This window comes from Triticum aestivum, chromosome 4D (genome assembly GCF_018294505.1).
Source record: "Triticum aestivum cultivar Chinese Spring chromosome 4D, IWGSC CS RefSeq v2.1, whole genome shotgun sequence".
In the NCBI taxonomy this organism is placed as follows: Eukaryota; Viridiplantae; Streptophyta; class Magnoliopsida; order Poales; family Poaceae; genus Triticum; species Triticum aestivum.
In genome coordinates this window covers 503,588,950-503,609,281 of record NC_057805.1, presented here as the reverse complement: position 1 = coordinate 503,609,281, position 20,332 = coordinate 503,588,950, and positions in this window count along the sequence as shown.

The window sequence follows — 20,332 nt, the reverse complement described above, 5'->3', positions numbered from 1 at the left end:
CCCTTAGGGGAAGCCAACACGACTCCAGCCCCCGAGCCCTCCAATTGCCTGGACCCATCGAAGTGAATAGTCCAATATGTGTTATCCGGCTTTTGTTCGGGCACTTGTAACTCTGTCCAATCGTTGATGAAATCCACCAAGGCTTGAGATTTAACAGCAGTGCGTGGGACGTATTTCAGACCATGAGGTCCGAGCTCTATAGCCCACTTAGCCACTCTCCCCGTGGCCTCTCTGTTTTGAATGATATCTCCAAGGGGGGCAGAACTGACCACAGTGATGGGGTGACCCTGGAAATAATGCTTAAGCTTCCGGCTTGCCATGAACACACCATAAACAAGCTTCTGCCAATGTGGATACCGCTGTTTGGACTCGATGAGCACTTCGCTGACGTAATAAACCGGCCGCTGAACCGGATGCTCCTTACCCTCTTCCTTGCGCTCCACCACCACAGCCACACTGACGGCTCGTGTGTTAGCAGCCACATACACCAATAAAGGCTCCTTGTCAACCGGAGCAGCAAGGACTGGGGGCTCTGCCAGCTGCCTCTTCAAATCCTCAAAAGCAGTATTTGCTGCATCATTCCAGACAAAGTCATCAGTTTTCTTCATCAACTGATATAACGGCATGGCCTTCTCACCCAAACGGCTTATAAACCGGCTTAAAGCAGCGATACGACCCGCCAAGCGCTGGACGTCGTTTATACACGCCGGTTTAGCCAGGGAGGTGATGGCCTTGATCTTCTCCGGGTTAGCTTCAATGCCTCTGTTAGAAACCAAAAAACCCAAGAGCTTGCCTGCAGGAACACCAAAAACACACTTGGCCGGGTTAAGCATCATCTTGTACACCCGGAGATTATCAAAGGTTTCCCTCAGATCATCTATCAAGGTTTCCTCCTTCCTGGATTTAACCACAATATCATCCACATAAGCATGAACATTGCGCCCAATCTGGTTATGAAGACAGTTCTGCACGCAGCGCTGGTAAGTTGCCTATGCACTCTTGAGCCCAAAGGGCATAGACACATAGCAGAAGGCTCCAAAGGGAGTGATGAACGCCGTCTTCTCCTGGTCCTTAACTGCCATTTTGATCTGATGATATCCAGAATAAGCATCCAAGAAACTTAAGCGCTCACAACCTGCCGTAGCATCAATGATTTGACTAATGCGGGGGGAGGGCAAAAGGATCAGCCGGACACGCCTTGTTTAAGTCCGTGTAGTCCACACACATCCGCCAGGTGCCGTTCTTCTTGAGCACGAGCACTGGGTTAGCTAACCACTCTGGGTGAAAGACTTCAACAATAAACCCGGCCGCCAAGAGCCGGGCCACCTCTTCACCAATAGCTTTCCGCCTCTCTTCATTAAACCGCCGCAGGAATTGCCTGACCGGCTTAAATTTCGGATCAACATTGAGAGTGTGCTCAGCGAGTTCTCTAGGTACACCTGGCATGTCAGAAGGTTTCCATGCAAAAATGTCCCTATTCTCACGGATGAACTCGATGAGCGCGCTTTCCTATTTTGGATCCAGATTGGCACTGATGCTAAACTGCTGAGATGAATCACCTGGAACGAAATCAACAAGTTTAGTCTCCTCAGCCGACTTAAATTTCATTGCCGGCTCATGCTCCGTAGTTGGTTTTTTCAGAGAGGTCATATCTGTTGGGTCAACATTGTCCTTGTAAAATTTCAACACCTCTGTTGCGCAAACAGATTCTGCATAAGCTGCATCGCCTTCCTCACACTCCAAGGCCACCTTTCGGCTGCCATGAACCGTAACGGTCCCATTGTGACCCGGCATCTTGAGCTGTAAATACACGTAACACGGCCGTGCCATGAACTTGGCGTAAGCCGGCCGCCCAAATATGGCATGATACGGACTTCTTATCTTGACCACCTCAAAGGTCATTTTTTCCACCCTGTAGTTGTACTCGTCTCCAAAGGCCACTTCCAACTCGATTTTGCCAACTGGATAAGCCGACTTACCAGGCACCACACCGTGGAAAACAGTATTTGACTGGCTGAGGTTCTTATCAATCAACCCCATACGACGGAAAGTCTCATAATAGAGGATGTTGATACTGCTGCCTCCATCCATGAGCACCTTAGTGAACTTATATCCTCCCACTTGAGGAGCCACCACCAAGGCCAAGTGACCCGGGTTGTCAACCCGGGGAGGGTGATCCTCCCTACTCCACACGATAGGCTGTTCAGACCATCTTAAATAACGTGGAACCGCCGGCTCAACCGCATTCACAGCCCTCTTATGAAGCTTCTGATCTCGTTTACACAGACTGGTGGTAAATACGTGATAGTGTCCACCGTTAAGCTGCTTTGGATTGGTTTGCTAACCCCCCTGCTGCTGTTGATGACCCTGGCCAGACTGCTGATTAAAGCCCCCTTGACCGTTCTGAGGATTAGAATTTGAGCCGCCGCCCGGGCCATGAAAGCCGCCGGCGCCTGAGCCGCCGCCCGGGCCATTATTGTCATTAAAAGCGTTGGAATTCTTAAAGGCCTTCATGATGGCACAATCCTTCCATAGATGAGTAGCTGGCTTCTCCCTGGAGCCATGCCTTGGACAAGGCTCATTCAACAACTGCTCAAGCGTCGGGCCTGACCCGCCAGCTCGGGGAGGCGGCCTCCTTTACGTCGCTGGTTGTTACCCTGTGAGTTGGCATTGGCCACAAACTCCATACTGCCATCAGCCTTACGCTTGTTACCCCCTTGGTTTGCCGGGTTATGCTGAGGACCCTTGCCATTGCCGTTCTTTCTTCCCTTCTCTGTCCTTTCATCATCTGAAGCGGGGTCCTTGGTATTATCAGAGTCGGCGTACTTGACGAGAGCCGCCATCAGCGTACCCATATCACTGCAGTCGCGCTTGAGCCGCCCGAGTTTCATCTTCAGGGGCAGGAAGCGACAATTCTGCTCCAACATTAAGACTGCAGACCCGGCATCCATCTTATCAGATGAATGTATTATCTCTTTGACCCGGCGAACCCAATGTGTCGTAGACTCACCCTCCTGCTGTTTACAGTTAGTCAAATCCACAACTGACATAGACTGCCTACAGGTATGTTTGAAGTTTTGGATGAACCGGGATTTCAGCTCAGCCCAAGACCCGATGGAATTCGGTGGTAGCCCTTTCAACAAAGTGCGGGCAGTCCCATCTAACATCATGGTGAAGTACTTGGCCATCGCCGCTTCACTGACCTCCAACAATTCCATGGCCATCTCATAGCTCTCGATCCAGGCTGCGGGTTGTAAATCAGCCGTGTAATTAGGCACCTTCCTAGGCCCTTTGAAGTCCTTGGGTAGACGTTCGTTGCGGAGAGCCGGCACTAAATAGGGGACACCCCCAGTCCTTGTAGGGATACCCATATCAACGGAAGCCGTCGGATAAGCCGGGGGCGTCTGGTAAGCCGTCAACTGAGGCACCTGCTCCGCCCCTTGCCGCACTCTGTCTTGGTCTGTCGCGTGAAAGACTTCGTTATGAGCCGGGCCACGACCAGGTGGCAAGTCATGGCGCCGGACGTTACTTGAGCCGGTCGCAGAAACCATGTGTCTGCTATAACTCGGGCTCCGGCCTGGATGAGGGGTTGAATGGATCCTGTCCCGGCTGTAAGAGTACGCCTCTTGTTGCGCCAGCGCTGTCTGAAGGAGTTCTCTGACCCGACGGGTTCCACAGCTGTTGGAGAGTCGCCGTCAATTGGGAGAGCCGCCAGCCGTGCTACTGCGGCGACCATGTTTTCCAGCGGGTTAGCATAATGACCCGGTGGTATTGGCACATACTGAGGCGGGGCAGGGTTCACCCGGGGAGGCTCCATCACTTGCGGCTGAACAGGGGTCCCAGACCCGGGCACTATGATCCCTGGCGGGTTACTAGACCCTGCACCTGGCGTGTTGAAGAGGTTTCGAGGATCGTAGACCGGGGGGAGTCGGGATTGGGCCTTTTGATGCCTCCTTCTCATGACCTCATGGGACGCGTTCTGATCCATCGTGAGCCGGAAGGACTGCGCCTGAATCAACTGAGTTTGGGCGTCGAGAGCCGCCCTTTCCGCAGCCATCCTGATCCCTTCCGCTGCCAGATCCTCCTTGGCTTTCACTAGATCTAACTTTAACTGCGCCACCTCCGCGTCATGCTGAGCTTGATCCGCCGGGTCCACCGCGGCGGTCAACAGGGCCGTCATCTTGTCCGTGAGATCCATCAGCACCTGAGCCGGCGAGGGCACCGGGTTTCCCACCCCAGCAGCAGGGTTCTGAACAGGCTGCGCACCGGCCATGAAGATTCCAACCCGGCTCGGCGGCTCAAACGGGTCCGAAATGCTGTCACCATCGGAACAACCCATGAGCCTGCCATCTTGAAGTTGATACAACGAGTTTGACTCATCTGTAAACGACTCGCCATCAGAGCCGGCGGCCGTCTCATCACCAGATCCAGATCCGTCAGAGAGCCCTCCATGGATGCATCCCACAAAAGCATGCTTCAAGGCCGGCAGGGCCCGGGCGGGTCGTGCGCTGAGCCGTCTCGATGAGATCGCCACAGAGATCCGGCTCAGGGTCCGGCTCACCAATCTTGCCAATGAAAACGTGAATTCCGCCGAAGGGGACCTGGTATCCGTACTCAATTGAGCCGGCGTCGGGGCCCCAGTTTGCATAGTCGATGTAGAGCTTGCCGCGACGACTCTTGGTCATCCGGCCCACAGCGTATCCCTTGAGCCCTTCGAAGCTGCCCTTCAAGAACTCAAATCCACCGTGCGCTGGCCCCACGGTGGGCGCCAACTGTCGTGGAATTGTCACGGCAGATGTCCTCGAGCTAGGACTTAGTCGTGGAGCCATCGCAACTAGGAAGCTTGAAGGGGTTAAACGGGACAAGGAACATGAGGGTTATCCTGGTTCGGCCCCTTACGGTGAAGGTAAAAGCCTACGTCCAGTTGAGGTGGTATTGCTTAGGGTTTCAATGACCAGGGAGCTTAATTGCTATGCCTGGCTCTCGACGAGATCTTCCGTGTCCCTAAACCGCCGCCGGGTCGTCCCTTTATATAGAGAGGTTGACGCCCAGCAGCTCTCAGAGTCCCGGCCGGCTCATAAGAGTGTCCGGCTCGGACTCTCAACTATTCTTGCCTTACACTAAAAGTTCTATCATAATGGCGGTTGTAACTACGGGCCTTGAGCCATCTCCGGGTCTTAAGCCCATCTTTGGCCCACCGTCTTCAAGCTTGGCGCCGGGCTTCAGGTGATGACCCTTACGAGTAACCCGACCTCACCGGGCGGGTGACTCTAAGGTTTATATCCTCAACAGATATGGCATTCTTTCTTCGGCATGGCAGGTTCTCACAATGATATCAACGTGTTGCAGCGTTCTCCAGTCTTCGCAAGGCTTGCAGAAGGCCACTCCCCACCTGTCAACTTTGAGATCAACGGCCACCAGTACAACAAGGGATACTATCTAGCTGATGGTATATATCCTCAGTGGTCAACTTTTGTGAAGACAATCTCGAAACCCCAAGGTGAGAAGAGAAAGAGATTTGCCCAAATGCAAGAGAGTGCTAGAAAGGATGTGGAACGTGCTTTTGGTGTGCTTCAATCCCGGTGGGGTATCGTTCGAAACACTGCACTGTCATTTGATGAAAGAAAGCTTTGGGAGGTGATGACTGCTTGTGTGATCATGCACAACATGATCGTCGAGGACGAGCGTGATGAGAGTATCTTCGACCAAGGATTTGATTATCAAGGTGAAAATATTAAGCCCCTGCACCAAGACCCGGCCACATTTGAACAGTTTGTCCAATTCCACGGCGAGATGCGTGATTGACACACTCATTTGAATGTTCAAAATGACTTGGTTGAGCACGTGTGGGATCACATTGGCAACCAATAGATGAATTGGTTCATTTTATGTTCAGTCAAGACAAATATTTGAATGTATGGGTATTTTTTGTCCTGACGGACATGATGGGGCAAACGGATGCGGCCGCGCACTGGGCGCACGGCCACCGCATCTCAGGACACGCCCGGACACGACCCTATTGTCCTACCCAAACGGACAGAATCCGGACAAAACGGACGTCCGTTTGGAGTCGCACGGTGAAGTTGGCCTTACGGCGCCTTCCCCATTTATATAAAGCTCGCGCGCGCCCAAGCCAATACGCTGCAAAATTGAGGGCATTGACCGTGCGAATTAAGGAGCGAGCCATCTTGGTCGGAAGAACGCGCGGCGCCACTTTTCTGTCAATGCGCCGCCCACTCGTGACAGGTGCCGCGTCGTCTTTGCTCGTGACAGCTCAGCTTAAACAATTTCACTCGACAGTGCATCCAACACTGCTAGCTCACTGTATTTTACTACTGTATTTTAGGATGTATGATGGAACGAAGAATTTTGGCCGCGAGCTGCGCAAAGCAAACAGTACTGCTGTGTTTGGAAATCTATACGTACGGGTGATCCGTGTCGGGTGCGGGCCCAGGACACACAACCCAAGGTCAAGTCAGTTAGCGAGACCTACAACTACAAGTGTGTGGGTGGATGTGCGTGCATGTGGAAGATGGTTAGTATGTTCGGTGCACCTGATCGATGCCTCAGCCTCACCTACAAACCACATGATTGGTTCCCGCCAGTGGCCACAGCGCTTGTGAATCAAAAAAGGAGTCATCTACTCTTGTGAATCTTAAACGCCGGTTTATGGCAGAACCAGCGGTTCGATCCATGCATGCAGTGCAGAGACTTTACTCCATATCTAGGCTTTCGCATGTCCTGCGCTGCGCGTGAAGCAGTGGCGCATGCATTGCCATTTTCTCATTTTTTGCGGGAACGATGGATCGCCATTAACATCAATCGAGCTAGCTTCTGCTCTTGCGGCCGGCCACGGACGGAGGTCAACCTGCCCTGTTACTGGGCGATCCACCGATCGACGGGGTAGTAATTCGATACGCATGCTCCTCTACAGTGGAAGGCTTCAAACGTACTACTCCTACGTTACTGCAGATCCGACTACTCAACTAGCTGCGTTGAGCAGTATGTAGCCTTTGCATGGCGCACAGCATGCATGCACACCTAGGATAGGCCCTGCACGGTGGCAGCTGCAGCAGCAGTCCTCGAGATTCGTGGACGCGACCCCTCTCGGGCCGTCCGTCCACACGTACGTCCATGGAATCTGCCTGTGTGTCTGTCATACTCATCGTATACGTCGTACACTCCGTTTTGAAAAAAATAACAGTCAGCTCAGCTCAGCTCGGCTGGTGGCATCCTTTCCGATTGACATGGCGAGCCAGCCACTCCCATGCTCGACTAGTCTGGACCAAGGTACGCGCAGTACTTGACATGATCCCCACGGAGCTGGTGTCACCGACGGATGGATGGGATGGGACAAGACGACGGCACGCATGGAGGCACACAGGGTTTTGCACTGCGTTGCATGGGCTACCTAGTTTGGAGTACTACGTGACAGTGTATGGATGGAGACCGCGCGCACGTACTTTACGTGATCACCATCCGGCGAGCATGCACCGGTGACCTATCGCATGCAGAGTTGATCGAAACTCCCAAAGCCCAAAGAGAGAAAGGGATGGATCGACGATCGAGCATGCATGCTCTGCACATCCAGTTACTGTTTACCTCTCCATCCGTTTACGCAGTTCATCGATCCTCGTACGCCGCGACCACGATCGGTAAGCCGCCCATCAATGCTGGCAGTAGTAACTTCGGGCCTGTTTGGTTCATGGCTAACTTTGCCACAACTAACCTTAGACAAAGTGTGGCGGTCAAAATAATATGGCTAACAAAACGTCCATCATAATAAGTGTGAACAGATTTAACCAAAGATTGAGCCTATGACGTATCGGCCATATAACTAGAGAAGTGTGGCAAGTCATAAATGTGGCAATGAATCAAACACATGCCTAAAACATTTGACATGACTAAGGTTAGGCATGGCAACCTTAGGCTGCGAATCAAACAGGCCCTTCAACCTTCATTTCTCGACTGGAAGAGCTGCAAAAGGAAAACAGCATCCATACCCAGGTGCGGACCAGGATCAGCCAAATAACGGACAGGCCGATCTGCACCGTTCGACCAACCTGTGAATGATGAGAGGAGGAGAATAACTATGGCCTGCTGCTCCCCTGACCAAAGCAGCTGCCAGGGACCGATCGATCGGTTTGCGGCAACAGATTAATCAATAAATGCGTGTTAAGCAAAGATTGACAGGTTTCAGACACGGCACGGGCATTGAATTCAAAGTGAGAGAACGGCAATCGAGATTACACTACACTACCCAGTTGTAGAGTAGCCCCTAGTCGCTACTGCTCCAGAAATCGATCAATGCGTATAGTAGTAGTAAAATAAAACCAGTGAACGACAGTAGTGATTATGTAACGGGTCCAAGTGATGCTACCGTGAGCTAATACGGATGTCATAAGTTAACATTGTTGTATGGTACTAGTGCAAATTTAATCACGTCTTAAAGCATCTCCAATAGATGGTCCAAATTTTGACGGTTCAAAACCGGAGATGTAAAATTTGAACCGCCAAAAAGTGTATTTGGGAGCTCCGAAAAACGCTCAACTCCAACAGATGGTCCAAAAGAGCAACTCCAATAGATGGTCCAAACCAAAGATGTAAAAATATGAAAACGGCCGCGCGGCTGCTGCCAGCCACTGTTCAGCCGCGGTTTTGCATTGAAATAGCAACAAAATTTTGAAAATAAAGTGCATCATCATCATAGTTTCAATTAAAAGTGCATCACCATCGTAGTATCAAATCCGTCTACCAAAAGAGCATCGTCTTAATCAAAGTTTATCGCCCTAGAAATTGAAATGCACATGAATATTACTCATGCGAGTCATCAACACCACCGGCGTTGTGAACCGTGGTACGATCATCATCTCCACCACCGTCTTTGTCGACGTTCTCAACAAGTGGTGAACTCTCGTTGCCGTGAGCACCACCGGAAGCATCTTCATTGCGTCCCATGTTGCCGCCATATCCACCTCCAACGCCACTCATGTTGCCGCCATAGCCGCCTCCAAGCCACCCATCATGTTGCCGCCAAAAGCACCTCCCATGCCGCCAAAGCCACCTCCCATGCCGCCAAAGCCACCTTCCATGTTGCTACCGAAGATTGTCCACATCAAGATTGTCATCATCATATTGGGTTTCATATTCTTATGACGGATACATGTAATCATCATTTGCCACATTTGTTGCGTGCATGAAAGCTTCATCATCAACAATACAATTGGACGCACAAACAATCAAGAACACATACAATTTGAAACAACAAACGAGAGCACAACCGGAAAATTTATACCTTTGCGACATTTCATCGAACATGTTGGAGGCGGTGGCCGTCGGCGTGGCCACATCTTCCTCCACGGCCGGCGGTGGCGGCGGGCGAGGTTCAGGAATGGATGTGTGGCTGCTGGAGGAGGCCGCCGGCCGCACCGTCTGCGAGTCGTCGCCCCGAGCCGCCGCGGCCGCCTTAGAGACCTTCACCGGCCGCGTAGAACTGTCGGACGGGTTGCGGCTGCGGTTGGCCGGCCGTTTTACGCTGCCTCCTCGTCCCTTCGCCGGCTTCGCCGCCGGCGCGGTGGCCACTGGCCGGGGCGGGGCCAATCCGGGACGGCGGGCGGGGGGGGGGGGCGGCATGGCAGCGGTTGCGGGTGAGATGGCAGCGGCGGCCGCCACGTGGGTCAGCCCACCGGCTGCGGCGGCGGCGGAGAAGGCGGCGGGGTCGTCGCCATCGGCCATGGCGGCGCCGGACGGCGGGGGGCGGTGGCGGCCGGGAGGGTCGTGGGCGGGCGGACGGGCGGGAAAGGAAATAAAGTGGTGGTTGGGCGTTCGCGGGCAGCGGCTGGTTTTGGAGCAGATGCACCTCGTGATGTAAATTTGCACCGCGAGGTGTTGTATTTTACATCACGAGGAGGCCGCGGTTCAATTTTTTTTATATATGGACCGTCTGTTGGAGCAGCGTCTTTTGCTCCAGATGGTCCAAATGTTAGGTATTTTTGCATTTGGACCGTCTATTGGAGATGCTCTTAGACCCTGGATATATAGCTACCTGCAGTACTACACCTTTGAGGATTTATAGACGCATGCATGAAGAGGGATGGATGGAAGAAGTTTTGGCGAAAGAGCGACGTGAGAGTGTAGGCGGCAAGTAGGGGTGATCCATACCCGCCCATCGAACACACACCGCACGAACGCCATGTTCCCTTGTTCCCGCCTTAATTAGTGACCGATCGATGACCCCGCACGGCACGGCACATGCTGAGTATAGGTTAATTGTGCTGCATCACGTGCACAAACTGGGATTCGGTTCAGTTTTACGACGTGGTAAATATGAATCCCATCCCCCTCACACCATCGATCAACTCCTTGGGACGATGAACATAGCATTTTTCACATATACAAGTGCATGGAACTCAGCAGCGGAGCTCCTTGTCTATTGTAGAACGTGCGTGCGTGTACGCTCTCTAGCTCTCGAAGCATCTGTGGCAGCAGTGTCATCCGGCCGGACATATGTCCTCCGTGGTTCGGACATGGCACGGCGAGCGGGAGTCTAGTGACATCGCCTCACCACGTACCCTGTCTGTCTATGTCCATCTTCTCGATCGACCTCCTCCTCCGTGCGTACGTGCCTCGGTGGTCGTGCCTTTCTAGGGATGAGGAAGGAGACAAGCTGGATAAAATCCATGGGGCCCGCCACCGGAAGGACGGAAGGAAAGGTTTGCATCACCGGTTGCATCGGCCCATGTTATCCTTCCGTTCACGACGGACTTGGTCGTGTGCCATGCATGTTGCATGGGTGGTGCCGCACATGCACAGGGCCGGCAAGTACGCATGTCCACCGATCGCCGTCGTCTTTACGCTGTTGCACTCGCATGCATGCACGGACGTACGTCCGGCCTCGTCATGTCGACGCGGACAGTCACCTTGTCGATCGTTTGCTCGCTCCTGCCACGAGGGGTTCCACTGTTGGCCAACTTCCCGTTGTCTACGGCATGGATGTATGTGATGCGTCACTTCATCACCTGGCCTTCACCTTGTGTTGATGCACTGCACCCATGCCACTTGCGTGTTAAACCTTGCATAGCACAGACACGCACACAGTACGCAGCACCCATGAAAATGAAAACTCCTACGGACGGTAGAGTAGAGTAGCTAAGCAGCTTAGTAGGCGATCCGAAGGCGCTCCGCCGTCATCGTCCCAGTGCTTGTAGTCGTCGTTAGGTGGTCTACGGATCTGGTTAGTTTTGATGTTTTTTATATTACCTTGACAGTTGATGGATAGATTGAAAGTTTTCCTCGAAAAAAAAAGCTTACAAGGCGATCGATTGACGTCGTATTATAATATATAGTTGATGCTTCTTCCTTTTTGACCATATATGTTTTTTTTGCGGGGACCATATATGCTTTTCTTGAAGACTAATTAACCTGTGCACTTTTTCTGGGGCACCTTTTGCACTCAAGTACGAATTTACGAGACGTACGCGTGCAAAGCTATACTCTGCTAGTGCTAGAAAACCAGAGCGGTCAATGTGAAACCAGATGTGTGCTACTCTACTCACTAGCTAATGTTTTTTTTAGTACACTCATTAGCTGATCCGTGTGTCAAAGACGAGAGATTCACCAACCCACCGATCGAGCCAGCTTTTGGGTCCTCGATTAATCAAATACCAATTGATAATTAACTAGCATCGGTAGGGATTACATGTGCATGACCGAGTGTTGATCAACCCTTGCCCACCACAAAGAAAGAACACGGTGCGTGCGGCGTGCGTGCATGGAACTATTAGGTAGCTCATGCATGCATGCATGCGATTAGCTCGGACGCGCACTTGTCAAATCAAAAGCGGTGGTCTCCATGCGCTTGTCGTTTTCGCTTGGACTCACACATAGTTAAACAACTGCTCCTGTGTTTGGGATTACTGTTACATTCGTCATTCGAGAAATAATAGTTAAAGTTGTGTGTGCTCTGGTCAAAGGAGCAAAGATCTTGGGATTCTTTCAATCAAGAGATCATGCACTCGACACCTATATCGTGCCTCGCTCTCAAGATCAAATAAATCATTGATCTATACCCATCACTTGACAAAACTGATAGGGTTTCACAAGGTACCTAGACTTGGTCAGGAAGTAGTAGACCAGTAGTACACTTGACTTGGGAGAATCGTGTGGAAGAAGGCAAGAAGCTGGATTGTACGGGAAGTTTGATCATACACAAGCATAAAAAAGGCATGTTTTTTCACCAGGGATCACTTTTGAATTTGTAATGTACGAGTACTCAGGTAGCAGCTCATAAAATAGCTCACCTAGGTCAATTGTTCAAAATGATGTTCTGATGTTTGCATCTGACTGATTCCTGCTAAATCATCGTGACAATTATTGCTGACTGAATTGCTCCAATGACCAGATGAAGTAATGAACCACCATTTCAGTCATCTGTTATAACTGAAGATTAGATTTGCAAGAACTGAACATTAGATTGGCAGGAACCTAGCTAACTTGCCGTGACTTTTAATGATCCAGCATCACTGTAAAATTCTACACATGAGGTTGGAGTGGATGAAAATCTCCTGTCGATTGTAATCCTACGAATCAAACAAAAAAAAAATCATGAGAACTGCAATCCTCCAAAATTTCTTCAGGGCTCCCTTGAATGAAAGAAGCCCTAAATGAATATAACATTATCCGCAGTTCCAACGCTCGATATATCTAAAAGCCCTTGGTGTTTTGTGTACAAAAATATCGATAGACAGGGTGAGAGAATCTGGGAAATTGTCTGCATAATGATCAATTATGTAACTTTTACGTTGGTTCCATAGCCCTTGTCTTCATATCAATCTGTCAAACTAAGATGCCCAACCATGCACAACTACTACTAGTATTCATTTGCTTAATTCGATCCCTCATCCGTTGCATGTATCCGGTGAGTTCTTTATTCCAACAACGGACGAGAAACTCATCTAATTGCCTCATCAGGTTGATTCCCTACACCAACTCTAAATTTCGGCCACACTGAACGATACAAAAATAAATCACCTTTGTGTTCTGACCACCAACTGTTTGACCACTGCTTGATCGGTAACTGGACTTTTTTTAGGAAAACTTGTTCACTTGTTAGTTGACATCAATCTTTGTTCTCAAGGATTCATTTAGTAGTCACCGCATCTAGAAAATCTTGGTTGTATACCTGTGTTACAAGTTGTCAAGTTGCACACATGTTGGTTGTGCCTGCATCAATAAGTTCACATGACAAATCCAAGCTAAGATGCAAATTCTTGTTGTACTCAGATAAATCACACATGTTAATCACCAAAAAGGCTTCTCGCCCCGCTTTATAAACAAAGCCATGACCGAATACATCCAACATCCAACCAAAACAAATGTCCACAAGAACAACTGTAAGGGTACACAACGAGAAAATAAACAACACACTTATTACTATACGAGCCGGGGCAACAACAAACAAGCCTGCAAAAGAAAGAAAGCAATGCCTCAAGGAGGCTAAATGATCATAAGTAGTCGGGCTGCCACCTCCTTGTGCTTCCTCGTCAACTCATCAATGGCCATCTTATGCAGTCGCTTGGAGAGAGACTTCCAAACCTACAAGTACTAGTAGAAAAGAGGGCTTTGGTTCAGGCCAGATCAGCCCATTAGTCCCGGTTCAGTCCAGAACCGGGACCAATGGGGGCACTGGTCCCGGTTCGTGAGGCCAGGGGCCTGCCGGGCCTCGTGGGAGCATTGATCCCGGTTCGTCTGGCCCCTTTGGTCCCGGTTGGTGGGACGAACCGGGACCAATGGGCCTCGCTCCTGGCCCACCACCATTGGTCCCGGTTGGTGGCTTGAACCGGGACCACAGGCTGCCCTTTAGTCCCGGTTCATGCCATGAACCGGGACCAATGAGGTGCCTATATATACCCCTCGCCCGCGAGCAGAGCACTCCAGTGCTCTGTTTTTCTCTGGCCGGCGAGGGGAGGGCTTTGTGGTGCTCTAGCTCACCTCCTATGCACATGAGGTGTTCGATGAATGCCCGAGCCACACTAGTTAAGCTTTCTCCTCTCGAAGCTCGACCTCAAAGCTCCATTTTCCTCGAGATTTGTCTAGGTTTAGCGGCCCATCACGTCCCATTCCCGTCTTCACCGCCGTCGATCGCCCGCGCCGATCTCGTCACCGGCACCACCGTGGTGAGCCTCTTGTTCTTATCTTCTTTCTGAAAGAAAAAAATTCTTACTTTAGATAGATACTTGTCTAATTTTCTTACTATTTTATTGCTTGTTATTATATAGTGCGATGGTTTTGGTATCCGCCCCCGTCGGCCCTCGTCCTGTCTATGATTCGGATGTGGTATATATTATCTTTATAACTATTGGTTCATTTATTGTTTATGAAAATTATGCCGACCAACGTGACATAGATTTTATTTATCTAGGAGGTATGTGAACCGGAAATTCCAACCGACCCTATTGTCGAGAGGTTAAATTTAGTTGAAGAAGAAAACAATTTCTTGAAGGGAAAAATTAAAAAAATTGAGGAGGAGAAGATGATATTAGGGTTGCATGTTGCGGATGTCGTCGATGATGACAAGATCAAGCTGGATGCAATGCGCTTGAAGATTAGAAAGATTAGAAAATATGCCATTCATACCGAGGCTTGGTATCATTATGCCGTTGGATCAATTGTTACCTTGGTTGCGATTATGATCCCATTTGTTTTCTCATTGAAATGTTTTACATAGTTTCAATGTATGGTTTAATTAATTAGATGCTCTGGAGAGCTATATGTTGTTAGATGAGTACTATGTATGTACTTTGGTTTTAATGTGATGATGAACTTCTATTAATTTGGTCACTTAATTGTCTATTCATGATGTTCTGTAATGGTTTTTGACACACTTAATTATATATAATGCACGCACATGAACCGACAATGGATGTACGGTGACAGACACACCTCCGAGTGCATTAAGGGTGTGCATGATTTTCTCGAAGTGGCTGAGGCAAACAAGCAGAATGGTTTTATGTGTTGTCCATGCCCTAAATGTGAGAATACGAAGTCTTACTCTGACCGGAAAATCCTTCACACCCACCTGCTTTACAAGGGTTTCATGCCACACTATAATGTTTGGACGAGGCACAGAGAAATAGGGGTTATGATGGAAGACGGCGAAGAAGAGGACGATGACAACTATGTGCCCCCTGAATACAGTGATGCTGCAACGGGGGAAGCTGCTGAAGATCAAGAGGAACCAGACGATGTGCCCAATGATGCTGCAACGGGGGAAGCTACTGAAGATCAAGAGGAACCAGTGCCCGATGATGATGATCTCCGCCGGGTCATTGTCGATGCAAGGACGCAATGCGAAAGTCAAAAGGACAAGCTGAAGTTCGATCGCATGTTAGAGGATCACAAAAAAGGGTTTGTACCCCAATTGCGAATATGGCAACACAAAGCTCGGTACCGTACTGGAATTGCTGCAGTGGAAGGCAGAGAATTACGTGCCTGACAAAGGATTTGAGAAGCTATTGAAAATATTGAAGAAGAAGCTTCCAAAGGATAACGAATTGCCCGACAGTATATACGCAGCAAAGAAGGTCGTATGCCCTCTAGGATTGGAGGTGCAGAAGATACATGCATGCCCTAATGAATGCATCCTCTACCGCGGTGCGTACAAGGATCTGAACGCATGCCCGGTATGCGGTGCGTTGCGCTATAAGATCAGACGAGATGACCCTGGTGATGTCACTACTAGGAAAAGGGCCATAGATAATATTGAAATTAATGGCGCACCACACATGTGGTACGCCACTACTATAAACTAATGGTGCACCATGTGTTGGTGCGCCACTACTAACAATTTTTTTTCAAAACTACTAATGGCGCACCAGGGGATAGTGCGCCATTACTAGTTAAACTAGTAATGGCGCACCACATCCACGGTGCGCCACTAGTAAATTTTTTCAATTTTTTTTTTCAAAACTAGTAATGGCGCACCGTGTGTGTGGTGCGCCATTACTAGTTGAACTAGTAATGGCGCACCACTCCCACGGTGCTCCATTACTAACTTGGCCCAAAAAATCAACCGAATGCAGCCCCCCCCCCCCCCCCCCCCCCGTGGACCGCCTTTTCAGTTTTTAAAAAAATAAAAGAAAATGATGGAAATGTCAAAAAAAAGGTTTTCCATGTGATATGTGGTCTACTTGTTGGGAAAATTTACAAATATGAATATCGACTTTATTTGCAAAATCTCTCTGGAATTTGTAAAATGGGCATAACTTTTGCATACGAACTCGGATTAAAAAGTTTTTTATATGAAAAATCATCTACTCGAAAAGTTACATCCGAATTTAACTGGGGGAACACGGTTAAACATTTTCAAAATCCTCAAAAACCTAACAGAAAAAAAGTTACGGGGCTTTTAAGATCTAGAGGGGGAAAAATGAAAAAAAAATCAAACTTACTAGTGGCGCACAATTTGCTAGGTGCGCCACTAGTAACAGAAAAAAAAATTGGTTTCGAACTTTTTTTTTGGAATTTTTTAAAAAAAATGATACGTAATATGACCGGAAAGTTTGAAATATTTTTCAAAATTTCATCATACTCATGAACATGAACAAAGTCCTAGACATCAACAAGGTCTAATAGGATTGATATGATAGATATATCAACAAGTGCCTGTTAAGTGAGGTGGTGCTGGGGTTGGATAGAACTACGAAGTTAAGCGTGCTCGGGCTGGAGTAGTGTGAGGATGAGTGACCTTCCGGAAAGTTTGACCACTTAGTGCGATTTGACTTGAGATTAAGCATATTGACCCGAGATTAAGCCATAATGACTCGAGATTAAGAAAAAAATATTAAAAAAATGAAAAAAAATTGGAAAAAAAATTTCTGAATTTTTTTGAAAAAAAATGTTAGTAATGGCGCACTTCTATGTGGTGTGCCATTACTAAGTCAGATAGTAATGGCGCACCATGGGATATATACTAATGGCGCACTCCCTGGTGCGCCATTAGTATCTGGTATACTAATGGCGCACCAGGGGTGCGCCATTAGTATTAAATTCTAATGGCGTGATGCTAGTGGCGCACCTGTAGTGTGCATTAGTAGCCAAAACAGGTGCGCCACTAGCAGGCCTTTTCCTAGTAGTGTGTTGACGACGAGCCCCCCAGGAAGAGGGTTCCTACGAAGGTGATGTGGTATGCACCTATAATACCACAGTTGAAACGTTTGTTCAGAAACGAAGAGCATGCCAAGTTGATGCGATGGCACAGTGAGGACCGTAAGAAAGACGGGAAGTTGAGAGCACCCGCTGACGGGTCGCAGTGGAGAAAAATCGAGAGAAAGTACTGGGCTGAGTTTGCAGTTGACCAAAGGAACGTATGGTTTGGTTTAAGCGCGGATGGCATTAATCCTTTCGGGGAGCAGAGCAGCAATCACAGCACCTGGCCCGTGACTCTATGTATGTATAACCTTCCTCCTTGAATGTGCATGAAGCGGAAATTAATTATGATGCCAGTTCTCATCCAAGGCCCTAAGCAACCCGGCAACGACATTGATGTGTACCTAAGGCCATTAGTTGAAGAACTTTTACAGGTGTGGAATGGAAACGGTGTACGTACGTGGGATGAGCACAAACAGGAGGAATTAACCTGCACGCGTTGCTGTTTGTAACCATCAACGATTGGCCCGCTCTCAGTAACCTTTCAGGACAGACAAACAAGGGATACCACGCATGCACGCACTGTTTAGATGACACTGAAAGTATATGCCTGGACAAATGCAGGAAGAATGTGTACCTGGGCCATCGTCGATTTCTTCCGAGCAACCATCAATGTCGAAAGAAAGGCAAGCATTTCAAAGGCGGGGCAGATCACCGGAAGAAGCCCGCCATGCGTACCGATGATCACGTACTTTCTATGGTCAATAATTTACACGTAATCTTTGAAAAGGGTCCCGGCGGACTAGCTATTCCGAATGACGCTGAGGGACACGCACCCATGTGGAAGAAGAAATCTATATTTTGGGACCTACCCTACTGGAAAGACCTAGAGGTCCGCTCTTCAATCGCCGTGATGCACGTGACGAAGAACCTTTGCGTGAACCTGCTAGGCTTCTTGGGCGTGTATGGGAAGACAAAAGATATACCTGAGGCACGGAAGGACCTGCAACGTTTGCACGAAAAAGACGGCATGCCTCCGAAGCAGTATGAAGGTCCTGCCAGCTACGCTCTTACGAAAGAAGAGAAAGAAATCTTCTTTGAATGCCTGCTCAGTATGAAGGTCCCGACTGGCTTCTTGTCGAATATAAAGGGAATAATAAATATGCCAGAGAAAAAGTTCCTGAACCTAAAGTCTCATGACTGCCACGTGATTATGATGCAACTGCTTCCGGTTGCATTGAGGGGGCTTCTACCGGAAAACGTCCGATTAGCCATTGTGAAGCTATGTGCATTCCTCAATGCAATCTCTCAGAAGGTGATCGATCCAGAAATCATACCAAGGCTAAGGAGTGAGGTGGCGCAATGTCTTGTCAGTTTCGAGCTTGTGTTCCCACCATCCTTCTTCAATATCATGACCCACGTCCTAGTTCATCTAGTCGACGAGATTGTCATTCTGGGCCCGTATTTCTACACAATATGTTCCCCTTTGAGAGGTTCATTGGAGTCCTAAAGAAATATGTCCGTAACTGCGCTAGGCCAGAAGGAAGCATCTCCATGGGCCATCAAATAGAGGATGTCATTGGGTTTTGTGTTGACTTCATTCCTGGCCTTAAGAAGATAGGTCTTTCTAAATCGCGGTATGAGGGGAGACTGGCTGGAAAAGGCACGCTAGGAGCGGACTCAATAATATGCAGGGACGGGCATTCTTGGTCTCAAGCACACTACATAGTTCTACAGAACTCTACCTTGGTGACCCCGTATGTCGATGAACACAAGAACAGTCTGTGCTTCAAACACCCGGAGCAGTGCGACGACTGGATTACATGTGAACACAGGACTTTCAGCAGATGGTTGGAAACACGTCTAAGAGGTGACAACACTGTTTGTGATGAGCTGTACTCGTTGTCGAGGGGACCATCTTTGACTGTATTGACTTACAAAGGGTACGAGATAAATGGGAATACATTTTACACGATCGCCCGAGATCAAAAGAGCACCAACCAAAACAACGGTGTCCGCTTTGATGCAGCAACCGAAGGGGAAAGGACACATATTATGGTTACATAGTGGACATATAGGAACTTGACTACGGACATGATTTTAAGGTCCCTTTGTTTAAGTGCAAATGGGTCAATCTATCAGGAGGCGGGGTACAGGTAGACCCACAGTACGGAATGACAACAGTGGATCTGAAAAATCTTGGGTACACTGACGAACCGTTCGTCCTAGCCAATGATGTGGCACAGGTTATCTATGTGAAGGACATGTCTACCAAACCAAGAAAAAGAAAAGATAAGGAAGCGAATACATCATACGATGAGGCAAAGCGCCACATAGTTCTTTCAGGAAAAAGGGACATCGTGGGAGTGGAGGGCAAGACAGACATGTCTGAAGATTATGAAAAGGTTCATGAAATTGCTCCCTTCAAAGTCAAGGCTGACCAAAGCATCCTGATAAACGAAGAAGATTATCCATGGTTACGGCGCAATAAGCAAATGGCACAAGCGAAGAAAAAGTGAAGACTTTCTCCCGCAACTACTATGACGATACCATGCCAACTTTTAACAGACGAGTATGATACCATTGTCCATTTTGTACACGAAGTGCATCTAGTTTTTGCCGTAACCCTCTCAACTTTCTTGCACATGCTATGTGGATGAAATGATGATACCATGCCAACTTTCAACCTTTTCAGAGTTCATTTGAAATGCTTTTCAATTTCAGGGTCTTATAGCTCAAAATAATCAATAAATGCATGAAAAATAAGAAATGAAGTCAGCAAGGGTTGAAAATTAATGATGTGGCTTTCAATGGTGCATTTTGAACACACAAAAAGTCAGGAGTTCAAATAGTTTTAAAAAATAAAATCCCTTTGTAACATACGAGTTTCCGTATGAAATCCTGATACTTCGAAAGAGATTGTCCGTTTTGTGCACGAAGTGCATCCAGTTTTTGCCGTAACCCACTCAACTTTCTTGCACATGCTATGTGGATGAAATGATGATACCATGCCAACTTTTCAACCTTTTCAGAGTTCATTTGAAATGCTTTTCAATTTTAGGGTCTTATAGCTCAAAATAATCAGTAAATGCATGAAAAATGGTGCATGAAAAATAACAAATAAAGTATTTTCTGTTCAAAATCATTGAAAGCAAAAATAATTTTCATAAAGAACTTTTTTTGTTAG